Source organism: Mastomys coucha, unplaced genomic scaffold (assembly GCF_008632895.1).
Source record: "Mastomys coucha isolate ucsf_1 unplaced genomic scaffold, UCSF_Mcou_1 pScaffold21, whole genome shotgun sequence".
In the NCBI taxonomy this organism is placed as follows: Eukaryota; Metazoa; Chordata; class Mammalia; order Rodentia; family Muridae; genus Mastomys; species Mastomys coucha.
Window position 1 is genome coordinate 49,169,150 of NW_022196904.1, and position 6,000 is coordinate 49,175,149.

The window sequence follows — 6,000 nt, forward strand, 5'->3', positions numbered from 1 at the left end:
ACCAATCCTGCTGCTTTCATGTTCCCTCATGTTGTTCCAAGGCTATTTCAAGTAAGTCTACTGAACTTGAACCAGTTTCTATAAACTTCCTGCAGTTCTTGATCTAACATAGTACTGAATCAAGAAACAATTCCCCAGGAAAAAAAGCCAGGGTATCATTCCTTATAGTTAATCATCATTATACACATAGTAAGAATAGTTATATGCAATATAACTGAGCCAGGTGTAATGGTGGACATCTGTAATCTTGGTACCCCTCAGACTGAGGCAGGAGAACCACAACTTTACGTCTAGATGGAATTAATTACTTGAAAATGTAATATAAGTCATTGTGGAGCTAGAGAGATTTCTGCATGGTTAAGATCACTCTGTTCTTGCAGAGGACCAGGGTTAAATTCCCAGCACCCCCATGATAGCTTGCACCTGTCAGTAACACTATATCTAGGGGATATAATGCTCTCTTCTAACTTCCGTGGGTACCAAACATGCAGGTAATGCACATGCATATATGGAGGCAAAATATGCCAAACCATTTAAAATAAAACCTTAATGTGCCACCTCTGCCCATCGTATATAAGATCTCTGTTTAGTTTTATATTAATATTGGTCCCTGACATCCTGAGTATATGTTTAAAAGCAAACCCACCTTCTCTTTACGACTTTTGAGAGCAGCCAGTACTTGAGTGACTAATCCCCAGAACGGCCAACTCTGTTTTCAAGGTCCGAAGCACTCTATCATCACAGATCTCACCTGTCTGAGGTTTTAAGTCCCCCATCCCCTGCCCCACACCACCAATATCCCAGTTCCACTCCTATATTCCAGTTATCTGCCTCTGCTCAAGGTCCTGTTTCTCTCTCATGCTTAGCACTGCAATCTGGCTGTCCTGCTGAGCCGTGTCCCCTGTCTTAAGCCATTATTAGCTCTTTCAGAGTAGAGCCTGAATTCTTCAGAGTAGGGTAATTCTCCCAAGTTCTGTAATAATTGCCTAATGAATCCTTGCTCATTCAAATTAGCTGGGCTGTCCATGCCATGCCTTTTTCTCCCTGCCTTGGGCATACTCTAGTTCTCATTGTAATGTCTTGTCTTCCCTGCATTGTATGTGAAAACATGCTATGAACTATGTTCTGATTGCTTCTTGAGCAGGTATAGAGGTAGGGGGAATGTGGGGTCTGGTGGGAGGTCCTTAAATCACTGGGACATGCCCTAGAAGGGAACTCCTGGTTTATTAAGTGAGCTCTACCATGTGTTCCCCTCCTTAGCTATCCAACACACTCACCGGGTACTCAAGCAATGGGTCCTCTGATATTGGACTAAAAAGGAAGTGGAAGGGGCAGTTAGCTGTAACTTGCACTTACGAAAGCAGGTGCACTTTTCTACCTTTACCACTGTAGACGGTTTCTGCCATTACCAGCATAGACAGACATCAGGTTGCAGGCTCCCTAGCATACCGCTAATAGGTATCCAGACTAAGATCACTTTAGAGATCCTTTCATTACCTGGCTTCTTATATTTTTGCTGAATTATCTATTGACAACCTTTGTGAATTTTTAGCACCATGACTGTTAGCCAGTCTAACAAATCCTCTTCTATAAATATATGTATTCTGTGTAGTCTCTAATTTCATATTGAACTGTGTAGTGTCATAACTACATTTTTCTAAGTTAAAATGAGGCTCTAGTAGTTACCAAGTGGTACAATATTTGAACTGAGGCTTAAAGAGAAAATTGTAGATGTGGAATAAACTGAAAATTAAAATTAATTACAGTAAAAAGAAGTATAACTTTTTAAAAAGGAAAATGTACACTGAAAATCTAACAATTGTTTGACGTATATGTCTCCTTATAAAGACTGACTAAAAAGGTAGCAGACAAGGAACAAGGGACTGGTAGACAGAAAAGAAGTAACAGGCCAATCATGGTGGAGTTTGCTGTAATACCAGAGCTTAGGAATCTGAGACAGGAGGTTTATAATTTTAAGGATAGCCTGAGCTACATAATGAGACTGTATTTTGAAAAGAAAAGAAAATGGAATGAGAGGAGGGGAAAGGACAGAAGGGAAGGAATAACAAGACAGCTTCTTAAAGCAATTATGTCAACAATTATTTTGAAATTAAGTGGATAAAAGGGTTTAATAAAAAGGATTTCAAAATGAATTTATGAAAAACAAATGTACAGGCCAGTGAAGAATAAAGAGACGAGTAAGTAGAATGTTGGAAAATGATATGTGTAGGACTGCTAAAGAGATATTAGTATTGAGCAAGGTAGAGTTAAGAACATACAGTTAGCTTACAATATAAAGGGGTCAATCTATTAGGAGTGCATGATAGTCCTGAATGACATATCCCTAATAACAGAGCTCCAAATTATATAAAACTCAAATTTATGGAGGAAAGAAACATAATCACAAATAAAGCCAGATCCTCTCTCATAAGTTCACAAAATAGGTGGAGAGTAGGGAAGGTAAATGTAGGATTTGGAGAATGAACAACTTGCTCCTGCACTCAACACTGGAAAATACAGGGCCAACTGTAAGTATGTGCGGTGTACAATGAACATTACTACAATAAAGAGTTGCTAGTCTTTGGAAACAGAATTAGGTAGTGCAAGGCCAGGCCAGGGGAGGTAGAGCGGGAAGCATGCAGAGAGGAGCAGGGTGAGAAACTCCAGAAAAGAGCAATCCCAGAGATCTGGGGGCTCTGGCTGTCTCTCACTGGCTGGGAGGTGACCTGGCCTGCACCCATAACTCCATGAAGGAACCCACAGGTTTATTGGGCCTTTTATTCAGTGTACCCACCTTTACCCAGTTTCTCCTTTGACCTGCTTTTCTTGTCTCTACTAAATAATCACCCTTATCCAGACCCATTTCCTGACAGGTATATAATCTTTACTTCTGTTTGCAACCTGCTAGTGCAGCAAAGTCACACCTAGGGCAGACATCTCACAATCAAGGGCCTGTACATTTGTAGATCAGGACTTTTTACTTGCTGGCCTCTGACCTACCAAGGAGACTGTAATGAAAACAATCTCAGCTTTTAGCCTTCTTCCAAGTCACCATTTGATCTTTTTCAGAATGGAGATCTCTGTTGAAGTCCCTCTGCCCTGCACAATATTGACCTCTCTGGTACATGGACAATAATTACACACGTTTAGATCACTCCAACGGCTCTGCCTGCCACAGTTCCTTTACCATGTCAGCTTAGCTAGGTCTAACGTCAGCCTGATATTTTCCACTAAATGAATCCCTTCTTGTGCTTGCACTTTAAGGTGTGAAAACTCTTTTGAGCAATTTAAACTTGGTTTATACCTGACTCAAGGTCAGTGTTTGAGAAAGTGAAAGTGACAAGTGTTTTCAGCACAATTGCACTGCTGTTGCTTTTCTCTGACCTTCATTAACAGAAGCCTAACTTCAAGTCTTCACTGGAAAGTTGACGGTATGGCTCAGACACCAGATGGCATGGATAAAACCCTCCTTCCAGAGCCCAGTCCCTACTAGTACACAGCGTGCCTCCAGCTTTGCCAAAGAAAACAGAATATTACCTGAGTGGTGTGCTCATGTCTACCCATAGCGGATCCTGGGAGTTTAGTAACTATTTCCAGCCACAGCAAAATTTTGGCTACTCTTAGATTTTCTTTGCAACTAGGATTTTCAGTTAATTTGGTTCTTGGTTAAAACAGCATACAACTTCCAAGTGTTCATCAACTTAAAGTGCTTTCTGGTCCTCATTTTTCTTTACTCTTTGTCGGTTAGGAAAAGGAAAAGGAAGTGGACCTGTTCACTGATGCACCCTTAATATCTTCCAAATTTTATGAAGGCTGCATTCTCAAACATTCCCAGAAATTCATGTTTTGGGTTTTTGTTCTTTTTTTTTTTTTTAACCACAGGAATTTCTAGGACTGAGCACATCTATTCCTTTAAAATAGAACTACAGATTTTTTAAAAGACTTGACCAGTAACATCATAAATAAAATGAAGACAGGGATGCTGGCGAGTTTTCTAATTTGAACAACTCAGCTATTTATTACGAACATATCATATGATAGACACCTGAGGCCTCCTGACAAATCATCTGTGTTCTTTCTCTGACTGGGTCAAAATGTAAACACAAGCTTAAGGCCTGGATAAATAGCAAGTGGTGCTATCTTCTGGGTTGTAGGTGGCCACAGTGGCTACTACTATTTGTCAGGCCTGGCCTCAAGTTAGAATATAGAGCCCTGGGGCACAGAACAGGTTTTACTTGTTATCCAGAAACCCAGAGGAAAAATCATATGAGCCTTCCTTTCCTCCAGCATACCTAGCATATCATGATAATACTAGATGCCTTACGGTGAAGCACACTACCTTGACAGCCCTGCCAAAGTGCTTCGGGTCAGAAAACAGATATCAATACTCATCATTACCCTCTTTTCATAAGCCTAAGGGGAATGATTGTCCAGGAAATAGGGCAACCACTTCTTTTTCCTGCAAAATCTTGAAGCAAAAGATAACGATGATGGTCAGGCCTATCTCCATCAGCAACTTCCTGTATAGATAACTTTAGGACTTGCTAAATCTCATGAAGTAGAAAGGCATCCTAGACTGGTCCTTGAAAAAGGCCAAGAATCCCAGCAAAAAAATGTGCTTCACGCCAAAGACAAGCATTAATATCCACATACTATTCAAACACAAAGAAAGGACATCTTAGTGTTTTACTACTTGGGAGATTTCTGACTACGGCAGCCTTATCAAAGCCTGTGGGGAATGTTATGTAAACTCTTCGCTGGAAGTAGCCACAGAGGGCAAAGCAAGCACTTCAAAACCCAATTGTGGCCTCCCATCACCATCCATTGAGGAGTCATATTCACTTGTACTTAGAAGGCTGAAGGTATCCTCCAGCTGCTGAGCCCAATTTCTTGTTCTGAGTTATCATTGCATGAACTGAGATCTGAGGAGACACCAGAGCTGTTCAGAAGTAAGGAGTGTGGTGTGCACAATGAAGACACTTATGCTAGATCTGCTTTGTCTTTCTGGGTGTCATTAACTGTATCTCAATGGCTATTTCACAAGAGAGAGGCCTGCTGCACCCTGCAGATACACAGGAAGCCCTATCTAGCTTGGCTCTTATTTATACTTTTCCACAGAGAAGTTTCTGGGGCAGAGCTAGTTCTCTCCCCCAACACTCCCCAATGCCTGTAGAAAAGCTGGGTGTGCTGGGAAATCAACCCGCAGGTCTTCCCACTTCTCATTCCACGGCTAACTCACACAAAGCATGTTTCACTGGCAGATGGTCTGAGAATTTATCTCCCTATAAAATCAGCTTGGCAACAAATGTGTCTGCCATGACTCGGAAGCTCAAAATAACCCATTAGAGCCCAGGTGGTCATAAATCTCTGTCCTGCGTTATGGCTCACAAGAGTGGGAAACACATCAGACTTGAACTTCATAGAGGAAAGTCCTGCTATTTTTAGCCCCTGCCTTCTCTCAGAGAAAACAACATTCTTCCAGCTTTCAGGCTCTTGAAGAGCTGCCCTCAGCCCTTCAACTAGCCTCCTATGAAATGCTCCCAGGCCCGACCTTGCACCCGAGTGCATGCTTTATGTTCTCAATAGTAGTTACCTCCTCATAGCACCTGTTTGTTCATTTTTCAGTTGTTTATTGTCTTCCTGTTATCCCTGAGTGAGTAAGGGTCCTTCTGAGAATACCAGAGAGAAGGATCTGTATTCTTCATGCTTAATTAAGGGCATTTTTTTATGATTGTGGAAATTTGTTTTCATCTGTGATATTAAGTAATAGTGTCGTTGCACAGCAGAGAACAGATACATTTCATGGGATCTATTTATTTATAAACAAACAAACAAGTACACAGAATCTACCAGCTTATTTGTGGGCGGGGTTTTCTAAGCATACATTATTAAATTATGCATTTAAAGTAGTTTTTATAAAAGAAGGTTTCTTATGGTATATAACCTTTAATTTTTTTGAATTTGTAAGATTATTCAAATCCTTCTTTCTGTTTTTTTTTT